General features: G+C 42.1%; 1 protein-coding gene across 13 annotated transcripts in view; it reads right to left on the minus strand.

Annotated features, from left to right (window-relative positions):
• The window catches only part of KCNJ16 (potassium inwardly rectifying channel subfamily J member 16), an 88,135-nt gene that overhangs the window by 6,915 nt on the left and 60,979 nt on the right, over positions 1-20,241 (minus strand). The window contains exon 1 of one of the 13 annotated variants that reach the window (XM_059148738.1): positions 18,044-18,254. The exons of the other annotated variants lie outside the window; for them this stretch is intronic. The gene's annotated coding sequence lies outside the window, so the exon portion shown is untranslated. Of the gene's footprint in view, positions 1-18,043; positions 18,255-20,241 lie in introns of those variants that run through there. 13 annotated transcript variants of the gene reach the window in all.

The following is a 20,241-nucleotide window of genomic DNA, read 5'->3' on the forward strand; positions in this document are numbered from 1 at the left end:
AAGGAAATGCAGAATCTGCAGTTCCCCTTTGTACCAGCTTCAAAGTATTCTGCAGGTGGTTAATGGCCAAGGCAGAAAAAAGACCGTGACTTTACCATGATAAGGAGTTCTAATATACAGGTGGCTAGAGTGAGGGGAGAGGCAGGGTCAGCATGGTGCGTCATTTCCCGAGATCTCATTGTACTAACTTCAGACATTAAAAAAAAATATATCAAAGCTTCTTAATCGACTTGCACTGGTGGGACCTGCTTTTAGTCCTCTAGATCTTTGTATGGATTCAAGGAGAAACCTGTACCGATTTAGCATGTTTCCAACGGGCTACACACGACAGAGTATTTTCAGCAAAACAAGTGACCAACCTGAGTATCTGTCCTCATTTCTCAGTATGGGAAGTGCCTTAGTCAGACTCACCCATTCGGCAGCAAACCTTCTGTCATTTGCCTATATCCTCTCAAATTCAGCTCTTTACTGAGCAGAATACTCTCGCGGGTAATTCTTCAAACTAAAACTTTTCGTTAGCACGTTGAAGGTACAACAAAATGGCTAAAACTTTAGAATCCCATGTCAGCTTTAAAAATAAAATCCAATCTTGTCTCTAGCATCTGCTTACTATAAATATATTAATAGGGATACGAATTGTCTGCGTAATTTGAGACACACCACAAATAATGCTATAAATACCTCTGGTGAAACTCAATTATTCATGCCCAGGGCCTGTGATATTAACAAGTATCATCTTTAGCATGTCGCTGATTTACATGAAGTCCTCAGGAATCAAGTTACTTTCCTGGCGACCATGAGATGAGATAAATTGCAGTGGACACTTGAGACCTGAGGAAGCAGAGTGTAGAAAGGATGGCCTAGATTCTGTGTGCTGGTCATTGTCTTTGGGGACTGGCTTGGGAGCAGTTCTGTGGTTCGTGAAGGGGCCTGAGCAGGGGGTGGCTGGTGGGTAGTAGTGAGAGGACATGTCATCAGATGGCACTCGTGGGTGGGCCCTGGTTGCTAAGGAGGAAAGAAAGAGGGGTTTTAATGGGATGGGACAGAACCCAAACAAGTTGGGGTTATTTTGCTCCAAACCTGTCCCACAACTTATTGTCTTGGAATTAAGCCTGAGCCTTGTGTTGCCTGGAATCGTCATAAAGAGACTCAGACACAGTTAGGTGGAGCTCTTCCTTCAGCCACCGACCACCTGCTTCACTCAGAGCCCACTAGATGCTGCCCAGACATCTGCAAATAGACCCTGTCTCCCGCATGGCAAGCAGTGTCTCCTTTGTTGACATTCTGTGGTGAGCTTGTGTTTCTTCTCAGCTACTCAGAGCAGGTCTCTGGTTAAGCTACAGCCTTTGACCTTTCTGTTCTTTTTTCCCTCTAGTCTCCAACTCTGGTCCAAGTCCTCAGTGACAAAAACTTTTATCTCTTTCCTGATATAATTCTATAATTTCTCCTGAAGCAGTTTAAGAAAGTTTTGTGCGAGGGTGCCCGGGTGGCTCAGTGTAGGTTAAGAGTCTGACTCCTGATTTCCAGCTCAGGTCCTGATCCTTGGGTTGTGAGATCAAGCCCCACATCGGGCTCCGAGCCGAGCGTGGAGCCTGCTTAAGAATTTTCCTCTCCCTCTCCCCCTGCCCCTCCCTCTCTCTAATTAAAAAAAAAAAAAAAAATTTCTGTGCCAGTTTATGATAGGGAAGGGACTCTCAACTATATTAACAATTGAACTGAATCCAGAGCTGGGAAGGAGAAGAAGAAATCTGGTTTTACAGCATTGCAAGTAACTATCTGGAGAGCCTCTTTCTAGCTCATTTTTTTTTTCTTAAGTAATATCTACATCCTAATCATAAATCTTGCTGCATCCCAAAAGATGCTGTGTTTTATAAAGAAGTAGGAAAAAAGTAGAGGCTGGGAGTATGTCTCCCCATTTTTCTGGTATGTCAAGATCATACCAAAGTAATAAGAATTATAATTCTACATTATCCTACCTTAAAAACAAATTGCCTTCAGAAGCAATTGTCTGAAATAAAACGTGTTTGGGTCTTGCAGAGAAATCAGGAATTGGGAGGCAGATTCCAGTTCCAGGGCTGCCCCCATCATCCTGAGTGGCTTAGGAAAGTAACTCTTCTCTGAACCTCAGTGTCCTCATGCCTGATACAGGGATAAGAGTACCTATGTTACTGAGTGACAGTGAGTCTGAGTGAGATAAGGACCGGGAAGCCATCTTTCACTGGGCCAAGATCATAGTAATTATTCAAGAATTGTTGCATGAATCAGAATCCTCCATGGGCGGTTTCCCCCCTCTATAAAATACCAGAGCATCTGCTTGTACCCTGTCAAAGAGCTCTCCACTTGCACGACACAAGACTGACAAAGTGGCTCCCAGTAGGCATATCTATTTAAGCTCAGGGATGGCACCATTGTTTCCTACCACTAAAGCAGGTGGCCCAGTTCTCTGCCTCTCCACTAGCTCCCCAAAGCTCTAGGGACCAGATCATTTTGCTTTCCTTTTCACAACTTTTACCAAATGGGAAATCCCCTATTCCTTGTCCTCAACACACACACACACACACACACACACACACACACACACACACACATTGTTATACACATGCTTTCAACTCATTTTTTAAAATGTATTGCTTAAAAAGAAATTGTATCACTCTTTCTTCTGAGCAACCAAGCTAAAGGAAACAAGCCCGACAAGCTTGGCAAAGTTACCATGTTAGAGAAATTCACAGGATGGTTATCATGTTTATTCTTTGTCTTAAGTGGTATGGGCACGTTTTACGAAGATGGTTCTGAAGGTTTCTCTTGTTCTTATCATGATCATCAGCCCATCCCGGTCTTGGCTGGGAGCCAGCCTGAGTTGCTCAGAACTTACTTTGAGCTGTATCTGGGTTGGTTGCAGAAGCTGGATATCATGAGATCTTATGTCCTTTTAAAGATCACAGTTCAATTTCCTCCTGGTGCAGAAGGTTCCCCAGGGATTTCTAAAGCTCTCCAATGAGAATTCGTTGCTAACTGTTTTCATTCTTGTTTTGTTTAGTCGTCTATTTATTTATTTATTTATTTAAATTGAGCCCCTACTGTGTTCCAGAGTCATCCACTTTAGAGAATTAGTAAGAGTCCTACCTCTGTGGAACGTGTCTCTGTGGGCTGTGGAAATGAGGCATTAACTCAGAGAATGGCTGGAGGGAGGAGGGAGGTTGCCTTCTGGGCAGGGCAATCAGAGAGCCTTTGGTAAAGGACTTGATCTCTAAGTGAGAGCAGGCTCTTCACTGTTCCTGCCTGTGGTCATCGGTAAACATGTTCTCAACTCGCCTTGTTCTCTGTCCCATTTTGTTTGTTTGAGACACAGCCACTATCTAGATGTTACTATCTCGCTATTTCCAGGTGTAGTCTGACAGCTGCGCCCTTTGTTCTAAGCTAATTGTAAGGCCTGGTTCTCACAAGAACCTATCATTACAGGAATTCATCTGCATTTTATCATTTGAAATCAGGCTTCCCTGATCAGGTAAAAACCTGATTTTACCTGGTCTACATAACACCCTTCTAACTCATCTCTTGCCGCTTGCATCCAGAGCCATGGTTCTGACCCGAGATGTAACCGAAGATGTAACCTTCCTGCTACCGAAGATGCCATCCCAGCTCCCTATCATGGTTGGTCCTGCATTTTAAAACATAGGGACAGTGCTTGACCCTCTTAAAACCTTTTGGTAAGGAATGAAAGGCATAATATAAACGAGTACCCCACCAGCACCTTGCAAACTGCCCTTATTTATAGCCTCTGTTGAACCCCTGTCTAACCCTTAACTTGAATACATAGTTCTCCTCTGTTTCTTGCCATAGCTTATAATACTGAGCCTTTATCTAGTCTGGGAGAGATGGCTGTCTGAGCTACAATCTGAGAAATGAATACAAGTTAACCAAGTAAGAAGAAAGAGAAAAAGAGTTTCCCAGGCAGAGGAACAGCATTTGCAAAGGCCAGGTGACTCAAGGATGCATAGGGCGTGCTTTCCAAAGAACTGAATTCGGGCCATGGGGGACGGGGGTGGGGTGGGTAGAGAGTCAATGCTGGGAAGAGAGAGACAGAACGTAAATCGGTAACCTGGGAGGGAGAATTTAAGATTTGGGTCTTTTTCCCAAGAGCAATAAAAGCAATCAAAGCACCTTTACCAAGAGCACTGCATTACATTTCCATTTTTATAAAGACCACTCTGGCGACCCAGTGGAAGATCAGTTGGAGAAATTTAAAAGCCGACGCGGAGAGCGGCCCAGGAAGGCATTTCAACGATCAAGTAAGAGACGATGCCGGCCAGGATTAGGAAGATGCAATGGAAGTGGAAGAAGCCACTTCGCACCGATGTGTTTCTTCACCTGCTCCTGGAGCAGAGTCACATGACCTTGGAGGGACCAATCAGAACTTCGCCAGCAAGACGGCCTCTTGCGGCAGGGATGCAGGATGCCGGATGCCGGAGCCTGTTTTTTCCAGGCAGATACACGGAGTCAAGAGGCTACTGGTGTGGCAGGGCATCTACGTTGCTCCAGAGAAGGGCCCAAGTCACAGCTCTAGGGGAGGTAGTTCCCGAGATAAGATTTCCATTTCGTCCTGCCCCTTGCTTCTGCTCCTATCAGGTTTTCTCTTTTCTCCCTTACTTTGATGTTATGAGTTACCTGTTACCTTTCCAATAATATTTTTGTCTGCTTGTGATACCCAGGGATAGTTTTCATCACTTGAAAGAGGGAAAATTCAGTTAAAATTCAGTTTTATTGGCATTTTATTTTCTATTTTTTTAAAGATTTTATTTATTTATTTGACAGAGAGAAATCACAAGTAGACGGAGAGGCAGGCAGAGAGAAAGAGAGGGAAGCAGGCTCCCTACTGAGCAGAGAGCCCGATGTGGGACTCGATCCCAGGACCCTAAGATCATGACCTGAGCTGAAGGCAGTGGCTTAACCCACTGAGCCACCCAGGCACCCCAATTTTTTAAAATATTTTATTTATTTATTTGATAGACATCACAGGTAGGCAGGGAGGCAGGCAGAGAGAGGAAGAAGAAGGCTCCTTGCTGAGCAAGAGCCTGATGCAGGGCTCCATCCCAGGACCCTGGGATCACAACCTGAGCTGAAGGCAGAAGCTTTAACCCACTGAATCATCCAGGCACCCCTTCACTGGCATTTTAAAAACCTCTCCCAGATGCAAGCGTATGGTCTGGTCATCACATAACCCAGCGGCAAGTCCTGTGGGCTCACCTTCAAGGCATATCTTAAATCTGATCACGTCTCCTGGTAGTCAAAGCCCCCATGTCTTCAGTGGACCCCTAAGAGATCTTCTTTTTCTGCCCTTGTTGTACTTCAATATACCCTTTTTAAAAATAAAACCGAAACATGTCACTCTCCTGCTTAAAACCCTCCAGCATCTTCCCAGTCTTCTTAGGGCAATTAGAAGAATTTGCGTAATCTGTATTGTATACAGAGCAGCTACCTCTGATCTTGCCCACCTCTAGAAATTACCTCCTACCATTCCCCTTCCGCTCTTCACTCTCTAGCATCACTGTGTCTCCCTCTTTCACTAACACAAAGGTCCAAAAATTATAGTGTAAGGGTGAAAGCCGGCTCACTGGTCACTTCCATAAAGTTTTATTGGAACACAACATTCAGATGATGATTTATAAAATTGTCTGCAGCTACTTACTGTCACAATACCACTGCAGACTTGAGTGGTAGCAACAGAAACAGTGTGGCTCACAAGGCCAAAATATTTGTGATCTGACTCTTTACAGAAAAAAAATAATCCACTAAATTCCACTCTCATGAACAAGGCTTTTCCTGCCTCAGGACCTTTGTACTTCCTTTTCTGCCCATGTGGCTTCTTATCATCCCTGAAGTCTCCTCTTCAATGTCACCTTTTCAGAGACGCCATGTCTGATGAGGAGTTAAGCGAAAATCCTCCCCCACGTCCTTATTTTCTGAATCATAAACATGATTTTCATTTCAAAATGTTTGCCATGCCTGGATGATGACTTGTTTGTTGGCAGGACGACCCCACGGAATAGATGATAGCTTCCACGAAGAAAGATCCCCTTGCCTTCTTCACCACTATATCCCCAGCACCAGAGAAACACGTGGATTTCAGGTACTCACTAAATAGACATTGAAGGAATGAGCGAATACATCCTTAACTGAGATTTTCATTACAGTAAAAGAATCAGTAAAAGAATTTAACAATCCCTAAAATTGTTAAAACATCAATGCTGACAGTTCTGCAAACATCAGCTCTCGGTTCCTTCCATTAACCTTGTCTATCCCCTGTCCTAGCCACCAGTTCACACATAGTTTAAAAAAAAAAAAAATACTGTTTACTTCAGGTTAGTAGCTTCCCTAGTATGATAATTCCTGTAATCATGCTGCAGAACTCTGGAAATCTGGAGTTGGGAAGGAAAATGAGCTTGGCACTAAGAAGTATTTTGTAAAGTTTATTAAAGCAACAACTGAATTATTAGCCATGTGGTACTCCCAACACTGATACATGTAATTATATTGTCATGTTAAAGATATGCTCAAATATAATATATATTGTACTATTTAATTTGAGCTATTTCTGGAGGTAAGTCGGCATGAAGTGACAATAGTCTAGGGGTTTGTTACAGCCTCTGATCCAAAAACTCCATTTGTGGCAGTTTGTCCTAAAGAAATTCTCTTGGATGAGCATAGTGATGGTTACTAGTGTAACTAATTTGTACCAATATTTGTAGTAGCAAATTTTGGCCCTGACCTCACCGTCTAATAAGTGTAGGATTGTTTCATAGGTAATGGTACAATCAGAACATTACTCGTTACTTTTAACATAGTAGTTAAAAGTGCGTGAGTAGAATGAGAAACAACTTGAAACATGTCGTCAGGTGGAAAAAAAATAAAACAGGACTAAAACAAAACAAAACAAAACAAAAACAGCTTGCATTACATATATATATATATGTATATATATATACATATATATGTATACATATATACATACATATATACATACATATATATATATACATACATATATATATATATATATGTATTTTTTTTTAAATAACAGAATGCTACATGACAGAATGTCAACTGTGGCTATTTGGTCTGATATTTTTTGCTCTTCCTTTTTCTTCTTTTTCCTTATTTATATTTTACAGTGAACATGCGCTGCTTTAGCAAAGAGGAAAAAACAGGTAATTTCAGTTGGTACCAATTCTGAGTCTCCACAAAGGGAAAGCAAACCAATAGCAATCTAAAAGCATTTATTAGGGCCTTTAAAAGGCAACTATAAATAGCCCAGAGAGGCAGACAGTCCTACAGACGTTTAAAGTCAGACATGGATGCTGTAATTTTTGCTGGAACAATTCACAGAAACAAATATAGTGACATTTAATTCATCTAAGTAAAACCAGATCTCATTTAAAACAAGGGGGGGTGGGTGTTGGGGATGGAGAGGGAATCGGGTCAGATTTGGCCACTGGAGACCAATTGCAGAATTCATGAAAGCACTTGGTAACAAATCAGGGATACATAAAGCAGAGTTAAAATTAAACAGGGATCAGATGCAATCCTTCTTCTCAGTGCCCCCCTTTCTCCCTTCCCCATTCCAAAACATATTAAACTGTTAATACCTTCATTTCTTGGCTGGCTATCCCAAAGTCTGTTTTAGGCATCTTTCTTTTATCTTAATATTTTCAATAACTTTGGAAAGAAAATGTTAAAAGTTGTGCTATTTTGCAACTTCACTACTTTCAGGCCCATGTTGTTAGATTTTAAGACCCAGGGAAATGGTCCTTTGAAATGAGTGGATTGGAGAAGGGAGGTCAGATGTTTGTGATGTAGATTTGCCTCATAGGTGGCCCTAGCCAGTTCTTAATAATTCATTTTCATGAACTCCAAAACGTCATTAAGACACCTTGCCAAGCAATACAGTATAGTAGTGTTTCTTGAAGTGTTGTCTACCACCAACCCAATGGGAAAATTCTAGGAGAGCACGTTACACCTGCAACCATTGTGCTTCAACACAATAATTTTGATCCCTTCACCACCACTCCCCCCCAGCCCCAGCTGATTCCTATATATCTTTTTTTTTAATATTTTATTTATTTATTTGACAGAGATCACAAGTAGGCAGAAAGGCAGGCGGGGCGGGGTGGGGGGGAGCAGGCTCCCCGCTGAGCAGAGATCCTGATGTGGGGCTCAATCCCAGGACCCTGGGATCATGACCTGAGCTGAAGGCAGAGGCTTTAACCCACTGAGCCACCCAGGTGCTCCAAAGATTTTATTTATTTATTTGACATAGAGAGATCACAAGTAGGCAGAGAGACAGAGAGAGAGACAGAGACGTGTGCAAAAGTTACTCAACTCAGCTTTCAGACTTAGCAGAAAGCCCAATGCGGGGCTCAATCCCAGGACCCTGGGATCATGACCCGAGCCGAAGGCAGAGGCTTTAACCTACTGAGCCACCCAGGCGCCCCCCTATTTATCTTCAAGATAGAGATCTACTACCTTAGAGTTTCAAGAATGGAGACACTGAGATGGAGTTCAGATATCTGTTTAATCTTTAGTGAGACTAGGTACGTGTGCAAAAGTCACTCAAACTCTTTGAGCCATGATTTGCCCATCTGAAAATTGCAAATCATACAACTTCCATGAAGATTAAAGGGAGCTGTGTCCCCAAGTCTCCTTTCACGGTGTTGGTGCTTAATACGTATTTAATTTCAGTGCTTCTAGTTATGACTACAGTCCATTGAAGTACAGATCTAAACGATGAGAGAGAGGCTGCCATTTTCTTTAACCATAAATTATTAGACGGGCAATTTCCCAGACTTGTTTAAAAGTTCCCTTCTAGCATCTAATTGTCTGGACATAACCTTTAGGGAGGCATGGCAGAGCTGCCCAGAGAAGCCACGGGTATCATTAGGAATAGGAGTCATTATGGACTAGTGACCCACCTCGCTTTCTAAATGGTTCAGAAGCTGCTTTGGTTGAACCTAGCTGGGCATTCCAAAACAAAAGTCATCTATGAAAAACATAAGTGCCATGATTTTTTACCTTCTTCAAGTTTGGTATTTATGGTATTCCAAAAGAAAACCTAGTCCTATCTCTGTTGGCATTTTCCCATTTGGAGTAAACTGCCTGCAAATTGTCCTCTTTGGCAATTTACAGAGAATCTATCGATTGTCCTATTCAGTCTTCTGGGAATCACTGAACTGATACATATGATTTGCCAGACTGGGAACGGCCTGAATAGTGTCTACAAGGTCTTTACCCTTTAAATAATCGACTTTCTTTCTACCTTAAACTGTCAAAATGAAAACTCAGGACATCTTCATTGAGGAGGAAAATAAAGCAACTGTTATTGGCTGTTATCTCAATTTCCACTGTCCCTTGTGGATACAGATACATTGAGAAAAGGTCTTTAAAATGCAAGACAAAAGAATTCCCTGGGAAGATTCAGTTAGATAGCCTATTAAGGCAGTACCTTAAGCTTGGTGTTGCCTATCACAAGAGATTCGCTTTCTATTCTGTGTCTTTTCAAGGGCACTTGACAAAAAAGCATTGCCACTTACTGCAGATAATAGAAGATTTAAGTAGCTGATGGAAGTTAGAGCATTTGATAGACTCTTAAATTTCTATGTATGTCAGTTTTCATATTTTCTCCACAAGTTATAGTTCTGTCTCTACTACAGTGTTATAGAAGCAGAATGAATCATCCTACCCTGAGTTGGAAGATTTGATTCTATTATCTGTGAATGCCTATGCAAACAGAAGTGACGCCCATTAGTAATAGTTCTCTTAAAAAGAGACGTGATTTTATTCCAAGTCTATTTTTCTTGATGGGCACTAGGGAGCTCATTGTGGGACATGCTAAGATATTTGAACCTTCATTGTAAGAGACTGTTTAATTTAGCTAAACTATACTAATGCCTGTAATGAGCTAGGGAAAAAAAATCGTGGAAACAAGTTTTGTGTATTCTTCAGTTCGATTAACATTCAACTATATCTGAGGCATTGTGAGGGCTATTATGAGCAGTTTGAGGATGGTTACTGCCCTGAAGGAGCCTCCATCATGCCCAGTATACCACAGATATCTGGTCAACCCACGGGAGCGCGGAAGTATCTGTGATAGAATAACAAAGTGGCATTATGCTGTAGATCCAAAAGAAATGTGGTTGGGTTTGTGACCTTCCCAGCCTCTAACATGCAAAGGGGCTTCTCCAGCATTTCACTTTTGTGGTTAATTTTTGACTTTCTAAGCTAATGAAGGGAGATGTTGCTATAGATAAGTCACAGGAGGAAAGCAATGAGAAATCGATTTGCATTTGGCTTTGAATAAATCATATGCTCTGGAAAGAATGCCCCATTTCTGTACTTTGCAGGCTATTAAAATGATTTTTCTGTTCCCTGAATTCAAGCTATCAGACTGGCAGGATGTAATCAAGGGGAACATTCTGGGCAGCTGAGCAAAAGGCAGTTTAGGAATTTTTATCTTTAATTTCTTGGGCTAATTCATCCAGCAGATAATCTGCCTATGGAAATTTAAGTGGTGCTTGGCTTGAACAAATAGATTTCCCACATCCAAATCCAAATTCATTCTTTGCCAAAAATGTACACAGCATAGCTATATGTAAGAAGGTTTCCAATGTGTTTTGAAAATTCAACAATTTTTAGCTACTGATTTTATCAAAAATTATTCATGTAATTTTAATTGTCGCCAACATGGTCTCCTTTTATTTGAGACTGATTGGAGGAGGGGGTGGAAATGAATGCTTTCTCTGGTAATATAATTACCTTTTGCTTCAACTTCTTAAAAATGCCACTTTGCACCCATGTCTGGTAGATAACATTTACAAAAAACTCATTCAACAGATGAGTCTTGGCAGTACTGCAGAAATTTAAAATCTTAATGGAAAGAATATGCTATGAACTAAAATAGCTTTTTCCATTCATAGACTTTAGGAGCAGAGGAAGACATACTGGGTTTTTAACTGAGAAATGTAAACATCATTGGCATTTGAACTTCCAAATTTCATGTAACTTTGTAGAGAGACAAATTGGATGCCCTCATTGAAAAAAAAAAAAAATTACAAACCAATCCTCAAAGGCGGATTTTCAACAACTTGTGAATAGCCTCATGCCAGCTTCCATATCCACAACCATTTAAGAAAGGAAACATAATAGGCTGAGGGAGTATTTGTCCTGTTAGTCATTCATAGTTGGCTAAATGGCACTAAAATCTCGTGAAAACCAAAGGCCCCACCCCTTCCTCTCCACCACCACCAACGCAGAACTTCTCCTTGGGTCTTGGGTTCTTGGACCCAGGCTTGCCTTGGCAACACAAGATCTATGCCTGTGTCATCAAGCAATACTGATCTCCACTTGCTCTTCCCAGCAATGCCATTCATGCCTTCTATCCTGGTCATCTGAATCAAAGAACACTCTTCGTATGGAAACAACACATTGGGATTTGTGGTCTTGCCCATGTGTCAGCGTATTTTCCTCATCCCTTTCCCCAAGGAGATTTTACTGTCAGTTCAGTAGACCAACACTAATAAAAATCTCAGGTATCTAAACAGGGATGGCCAGGAAGTCAGAGGACCACCAAGGAGCTCAGTGTGGTGCCACCTTGAAGGTCCAGCCAATAAGCAATTTGTGATGCTAATCGAGGGTTCTCTGTGTACTTTCCACCTCTACTTTTAATGACATCTTCCCTTCAGTCCAGCTGGATCTTTTCTTAAGAGGTCTCAAAGCGGTCATCCTCGTCCTCCGTTCATCCTAACAAACATCTCAAGAAGCAAGTTTTATTGTATCCTTTGTTTTGTAAATTAACAAACTAAGACTTAGAGCAATGAGGATGTTGACTAAACAAGTAGGCTTCAGCCCAGGGCTCCAGAACCAGGTTATAAGTGGTGCATAAAGGCGAATGTCATGCTCTTGGGTGTGCATGTTTTTTTGTCTCTAAGGCTCAAGCCAGATCTTCTAAAATCAGGGAGATTGTGTACTATTCCTGAAGGTCCAAACACCAGGGTTGTAGGGAAACATTTCAGCATCTGTGGTTGTTTTTAAGCTTTCCTGAGATGTATCTACCCACTCTACAGATAAGATCAGCCCTTGATGTGCACTCCAGGATACCAAGATAATCCCACCTCATCGAACCATTAAGAAGTGTCAGCAAGGAAGGAGACCAAAGGAAATTCAGAGCTGGAGTGGGGGGTTGTTGGGGAATGCTGTCAATGAGAGCTTATTGGGCGCTGCCTTTTCATGGAGAGGAATGTTTCCAATTGTGAGATTACACCGTCCGTGGGTGGGCTTGTTGGCTTTGGACGCCCTTTGGAATGAAGCCAGTGTTTGAACACAAAGGGAAAAACAATCCAGTGTGGATGATGTCACAGAGCATCCTGAGGAAAGCAGCAAGGATAACGCTTCCTACTGCTTGGATCCAAAGAACACAGATTAGTTCGGTATGAATTCCTTGTGCAGCCAGTAGCTTGGCTGTTATGGAGGGCTCCGTCCTAATCATAAAGTCTCAGCCCTGGAGAGGAGGGTGTGTGGGTGTCAGTCTGATTCCTGATCTGTGAGTTAGAAAATCAGTTCTCCCACCTCCCCTGCACACACGCTCTTGATTGTTTACGAATCCCTCTAAGAAGGAAAAGGCCATTTCCACTGGGAAAGACAGGACACGGGCTTACTCTCCTCAAGGACACTTTCAAACTCTGATCAGAGATCTGCCTTCTCATAGAGTAATGGTGATTATTAGATATGGGAGGATGGGTGTCGAGAAGAGGGACCCAAAACAAAAGGGGCTTTTTGTAGAGGCAGACAACAGTAAAATTAAGAGACATTCATGCCCTAACCAATGACTGAGGACAGTCTATTTGTTAGGTCAAATCAGAGATGAAAGAAGATCTATGTATTGTAAATATTTTTACATTGTCTGTGTATTTTTGATATCTTATCTTAAAAAGAAAACCAAACCAAACCAAAACAACACAACATTCTGGCTGACTAGGGAGAGACTTCCCCTCCCAGGGCTAGGGAATTCTTCCAACTAACAAAAGACCCAGCCTGGAACATGCTTCTGATTATAAAAACCAACTGATGCACAGCCCTATCTCTTCCATCTGGCCCGTCCATTCAAGGAGGCAATATTCTTCTGCCTTCATTATCCCACGGCCAGGTATCGAGCTGCTAAGGTCAAACTCCCATAGCCCCAAGCCCACCAAAATTATTTACACTAGCCAAGCCTAACCTATGCGTCCTGTCCTGCCTGGCCTTTCCCGCACAAATCCCTATAAAGGTCATGGCTTCGACACTCCCCTCGCTCCTGTCTTCTATCTTCTGACCACCCTGGCATCTTTCTCTTGTGGTCCTGTGCTATGCACTGAGCCTCCTGTCTTGAGGGCCTGTGAGAAGAATGTATTACCCATTATAGGCCAGAGAGTTTAGGTAGAAGTAGCACCTTCCACTATGGAGAGGTATCTTGTAACATTGTAGGTGAATGATAGCATATCCTGAGTCTTCTGTCTTGAGGGTATTGGCCAACGTTGACCAAGCAGCTGGTGGTAGAGTACAGCTGCCATAGCTTCTTGCTCTCAGTATGTGTGGGTCTAGGAGGCTACAAGGGTCACCTTGAATGGCTGTGAGCACTAACTTAGGGAGAAGATGGAAGGATCCTTCCAAGTATCAAATCAGATATATGCAGATCTAGGTAATACAATGGCCAGACTATTAAGGTCAAAGTTAAAGACTTAGGATTGCCACTGGAGTGGGGCACAGGCTGTGCTTGGAGGCAAACCCAGGTATGCAATTGCAGAAGGACACAGTTTAGCTGAGCTGCTGGAGGAGAGTAAAGAGAGAAAAGAATTACAGTTAATCACTTATCAGCCACCAACGGAGGGGCCAAGGGACAATAAGGAAGGGAACAAACAGAAGTGGGGAATTTAAGAGAAGTGAGACAAGGCAGCAGGTACGGGTTCCCGCAGGCAAGTATGGCATATTAAAGAGGGAATGCCCAAAGTCACTGGGCTCTAGATGGGGAGCCGGGGTTCAGGATCTGGACTCCAGACGGAGAAAAGATGAGGGTCAGATACAACCCTTAGCCTGAAAAGAAAGACATCTTAAGTGCCAGGCACTCTATGTCCATGTATCTGTTTTAATTTTTTCCCAAATTCTGACAACCAGTTATCAGCATCAACCCCATGTTAAGGATGCAGAGTTAAAGCTGAACTAGTTCAGTAGCCCCATCCAGGGTCACACAGAGAATAAATGTTGGGGGAAAAAAAGACTACAAGAGATTCATCACATTCTACTACTCAAGTTTGAAACCTTAATGAGAAGAGGAGCTATTAGAAACAGAATCAGGATGAAAGTGGATCTCTGGACCTGATCACAGGGGAAAAAAAGGAAATTCAGTCACTACAGCTGGGCACAAGTTCAGGGCAGAGCTAACTGTAAGAGATACTGGGTAAGTCCCATAAGGTGTGTTCCAGAACCCCTTAGGTGCTTTATGGATTGACCCATCTCAAAACCCGAAGCAGAGGGACCCTCATGTAGGGTCAATGCCTTTAGCTCTAGAGATCAAAGTAATTCACAGAATGGAAATATAAGCACATGATTTCCTTCAAAGCTGATCTGTCTCAAGCCCAGAAGGTCAGCAAGAGGTGAGCAGTAGGAAAGATTAAATGAGCTTAAAAACGTATCTCTTCCAGAAAATCAAGAGAAAGATGCAAAGAAAATAGTTTCACCCACACAGAATTTCTAGTGAAAGTTGTCAAAGTTTCTTCCACTGGAGACAATTCATACCTGAAATGTGATGTTCAACTCTGGATATCTTCCTCCTTAGAAGTCACTATCAAGGTAAGATGTGGAGCACAGCAGGAAGTGGAAAAGAAGAAAACATCAAAGAAATATAATAGAGTCATGTGTTCAAAACCTTTGCTGAGTACCAACTATATTCCTGTATGTGAACTAATTGTACTGAGGTCATCACATGCCTCTGCTCCAAGAAGCTCATAGGCTGAATTTCAGAGATGGGACATCTCTATTCATCAGGAGAGAAAGACATTTGCTGTGTGATGCCACAGAAGGTAGGGTGGGGGTCTGGGTGTGGGATGGACAGGGAAGTAAATTTAATACCTGCATCGAGAAGAATATTTTTATTGTTAGTATCTCTAATAATTGAGTGACGATTAGGACTCTCAGGGCACCTGGATGGCTCAGTGGGTTAAGCCTCTGCTTTCAGCTCAGGTCATGATCTCAGGGTCCTGGGATCGAGCCCTGCATTGGGCTCTCTGCTCAGCAGGGAACCTGTTTCTCCCTATCTCTCTGCCTGCCTCTCTGCTTATTTGTGATCTCTCTCTTTCTCTGCCAAATAAATAAATAAAATCTTAAAAAAAAAAAAAGATCAGGACTCTCTACTCAGAATTTGGATGACAGCTTAAAGAATAGACATTTTCTGAACTTGTTAGGAAGTTTCAACCATGTAACTCTTAAGGTCTCTTGCTCAAAGATTTAAGGATTTTTGTGTCGTGTTTCATTAACTAGTAAATAGCATCTACTCCAAATCTATAAGGTGAATTATAATGAAAGACTGGCCAAGAGGATTAAAAATAAAGTGTCTGAAAGAACTCATTGTCTCATTAAAGTAAACACACTTGAGTCGTCTGATTTTTTAAAATTCTTATAAGCCGTATTGTCACAGAAATAGGAAAGATCATACTGAGATTTTTTTGTTGCACTTTTTAAAAAATTTTCGCTGATCTGTTTTTATTTTCATTTTGTATTTCTGTGCATGCCCTAAACTAAACACACACACACAAACACACACACACACACACACACAGCCTCAGCCTGGATCATGGGATTTTTCTTAGTAAAAAAAATAGAGAAACCCAGGGTAATGGTTGACAGGGAAGTTTCCAAGGGCAGGAGATGCCTCTGGATCAGTTCACCCTTGTGCTCCAAGATGCCCCTGAGTCCTACTGTGAGATTGGGCAGACGGTCTCTTATAGGTGAACCAAACTCAGGTTCTGATGGTCTGGTCTCAGAAAGGCCTTATCAGGTTCCTATCACAATCTATCATTCCAGATACATTATTTATTTAATGGAAACAAAGTAGTGCCTTTGCCTTAATCTGTTAGATTTGACTACTGGAGTCAGACTGATTTCTCTTTGCATCTCATCTCTACCACGTACCTAGCTGAATTCAGAGTAGTTATTTTCTGTCTTTGATCTCCTCCTTTTAAAAAGGGTAATTCAGAGAATTAAATCAGATAGCATTGCCAACGAGTAGGTGTCCCATAATGTCAGGAGTTTTCACCCGGAGCTTAGCACTTGGACAAACTAGGAACTTTGCCTCAGCTGATTTGAAGCTACTCCTGCGACCATGACAGAGACAGAAGTTTTGATTGCAAGAGATCAAAATGTGAAGTGACTGATTTGTCTTCATTAAACTAGCTCTACACAAAAGTACATCCTGGGCCCTCACTCTCTTGTTGACTTTCATCACCCATCGTGCCGGCCCAACATATCTTCCCTGACCTGCCCCGCATCACTGGGCTGCAGAAACTCGGCTCCTCAAAGAGGTGAGGCCCAGGGCTAGAATGCGGATGTCTGAATGTTCAATACTGCTGGTCAGAAAACCAAGTCAGAAGCAGGTGGAGGCTGGTATACCTTTGACAATGCAACAGTAACCTATCTTCCTTATGACAAAATTGCAATCAGCCGGACTTCTCTCAAGCCTGAAAACCGGAGGATATGCTCCTTGGAGTGAAGTCATTTGAGATATTACTGTGAGCTTAGTTTTTAATCCACGATCATGTCCACACCAGTTTCCCCCCCTCTAACACAGAGCCAGTATCCATTGTCTCCACGTAGCTTGTGCTCACGGGGTGCCAGATACCCTATCAAATGAGACTCAGTGATATCTCAGAGACAGACCTTATTACAGGTGTCTGAAAAGGAGGCAGAGAGAAGCTAGGTAACTCAGGAAGGTCGTGCTTCTGATAAGCAGCCAATTTGGGCTCTACCTGCAGGATCATGGGCTTTTAGGACCTCTGGGGATATTATCCCTAGCTCCTAAACTCTCAGCATTATGTCAAGGCTCATTAAAATCAAAGAAAGAGCAGGGAAAGGGGCTTTTAAAAGAAAAGCTTCAGGAGTTTCATCAATAAGGCATGTTTATGTGCCATGGCCATGCACCTCTGCAATCTTGGAATTTCCAGGTAGATGACTTGTATTATCTCAGCCTCTGCTCCTTCGCCTGGCCAAATGGGATGCCGAAGGCACGGAATGGAACAGATGGCTCTTTACTGCATAGCGACGGTACAGACTGCAAATCGAAAGACAACAAGGAGTCGAAGAAAACCTTAAAAAGTTAGAAGGCTCAGGGGTTTTGTACCTCATCAGACTTAACAGCTTGAGAGGATTATCATGTACTGGAGTTAACTTTTAGCAGCTTTTTTTTTTCTCCTAGCACGACTTTCCAGTATTTCCGTCTCTATTTTTAGCGGTAAGGACGCAATGAATTACAAATCAAAGACAGCATGTTTTAACACGGTCTTTCAAATTCTTGATGCCACTTTGTTGTCACTTTGAAACAGTAGAAGGGTGACAGAGACCTTCAAAAAAGAGGGTTTTATGAATGATTGTTTCCACCGGAGGTTAAAGACTCATCCTTTTCTATGTCGCCCCCACCCCACCCCACCCCAACCCAACCCCCGGCAACAAGTAATGTTCAGCTGGCTAAGTCATCATGCTTTCAGTCTCTCTCTCTCCCCGAACGTTACTTCCCTTCACTGATCTATAAATGGCACTCACATTCTTAATCTGTTCGGTGCAGCTCTCCCCAGAGATTATATGAGAGAAAAAAAGACTATTCCCTGCCATAGATGGTAGGGCATTTAAGAGCCAAAGGAAGCACCCTTCAGGTGCCTATTAGCAGGCATACATGCAAGCAAGAACGAGCTCAAGATCAGACAAGCAATTCATTGAGACTTGGATCATTCTGTAACCCGCTAAATGGTCTTACCTTAGTTCCACATAATGAGGTTCAGACCCAAACCTGGTGTCCTTTTCATCTCCTCAGAGCACTGCAACTATGCATCCCAGGCTCCTTTCTCTTTGCTCCTTCCTGCCCCCTCTGAAGCTGTCAGCACCTACCACCATGGAGATGAGAAACCCCACAGGAGAATCTCATCCTTCTTTGCTTTTCCGGACACATTCACCACACACAAAGGCCAGTGAGTTCTCAGCTTCACTCTAGTGAATCAACACTTTCTTTAACTGGTTCCCATGCCTACACGTAGTAGACAGTCTTGCCAATGGCAGCTTACAGAATACGAGCATCGAGAAGGAATAGCCTTCCTCCCTGCCCATCTACATCTTTGTCTTGTGATCAGACCATTGTGACCTTATTCAACAACAAGGATCTCCCCAAATCGCAAAGTGGCCACAAATGACCCCCTAAACTTCTTACTGTTCCAGAAGGCTGGATTTTCTCTTACTCACACCTCCCGGACTCGTACAACTTCTTCCAAGTATGTTCTTCTTAGCTGTAGGTGCTCTATTATCGCCGTAAAGATTTTTCTGTGCAAACACACACCCTGTCTATGTAATCCTATACCTAAGGCAAACAGCATCTTGCCCAACATCATTGCATTTGGGTTCCAGGAAAATGTGTGCCTCTAGATGACCACTGACAACCTCAGTAGTGGTTCCAAAGCTAGAGCTTAAATCTCTTTCTGAGAAACTGGTTTTGTTTTCTGGCTTGATGCTTGCTTCTTCTAAGTCTGGGATCAGGGAGGGAACACATTTCTTACTCGATGCCCATTTTTATCTATCGAGAAGTCTTAACATTTGGAATGAACTGGTCATAAAAATGTGGACATACATAAGTAATTAAGCAAATACTGGTGCCATTTACTGGGATAATGGAACTGGGAGAGAAGGGATTTAGAAGTTGAGGTATTCTTGTGATAACTGGATATTCTCTCTGGCAACCCAGTGAAAATGTCAGGTAGACAATATAATACTCTGGAATTGAGGGGAGAGGTCTAGAAGTAGAGGTTGTCAGTACATATATAGTATGTACTTATTCATAAAATCATGAACATAGGTGAGACCAGAAAGGCAGTGAAAATAGTTAGAAAAGAGAGGAATGACAGTGATCAAGCTCTTGGGCAACCCAAGCTGGGGTTAGGAAGATGAGGAAGATCCTATAAAGAGGACCAAGAAGGTGAACTGATTGAAGTTGAAAGAAAACCTCCAGAAGGGGTATGAAGTAAAGGAAGTATGATAAGGAAAAGGGAGTTATCTGTGTCACAGATTAATGATGGGTCAGGAGGAGAAGGCAGAGTTGACCACTGGTTGTGGCAACATGATATCACTGGTGACTGATAAAAGATGTCTCAATAGCGTCCTAGAATCAGATGCTTGATGAGTCCAGGAACAGGTAGGAACAGGGTGGGAAGGAGTGGAAACCATATGTATCCCATTTGTAGGGATCCCTGCTGTCAAATGGAGTAGGAAAATGCTTGAAGGATGGGAAGAGATATGGGGAGCAGCAAGGATTTATTTTTCAGAGAAAGAGTTTCTGCTTTCTTTTATTTTAATATGGGAGATGTTATGATTTGTCACTTAAGATGTCGCCAACTTACTGATTTTTTAAATAAAGTACATGTCCTACAATTAGTTCTCTGTGTTGTTTCCATTACAAATAAGTACTTTCAGAAGATTTGAAGAAGGTGTCTTGTTTGACCTCATAGTTTCATTTCAAAATCATAGGGAGAGAACAGAATACTATTATTGGATTTACAACTAGGTCTGCTCTGTGCATGATGTATTACTAAACGCCAGTTTCAACTAACTGGGTGAAAAATGAATAATCAACTCTTTTCTCTCAATATTTTTCTCTCCTATTTCTCTCCTACATTATGTAAAATACTTCACTTAATTTCAACTGAAATACAACTGTTTTTATAATTGTGTAACATGATATAATCTACAGGAAATATAAAACCCACATTAATAACCTAACATTGATCTACAACTTAATCACAGCTACATCCTCAACTATTCACTCACCTAGAACATTACTTGATATATAGTTTATGCTTAACACTTGTTTCTTTAAAAAAATTGAACGGGGACACCTGGGTGGCTCAGTCAGTTAATCGTCTGCCTTTGGCTTGAGTCATGATCCCAGGGTCCTGGAATGGAGCCCTTCAT

The sequence above is a fragment of the Mustela lutreola genome, chromosome 15, assembly GCF_030435805.1.
Source record: "Mustela lutreola isolate mMusLut2 chromosome 15, mMusLut2.pri, whole genome shotgun sequence".
Classification (NCBI taxonomy): domain Eukaryota; kingdom Metazoa; phylum Chordata; class Mammalia; order Carnivora; family Mustelidae; genus Mustela; species Mustela lutreola.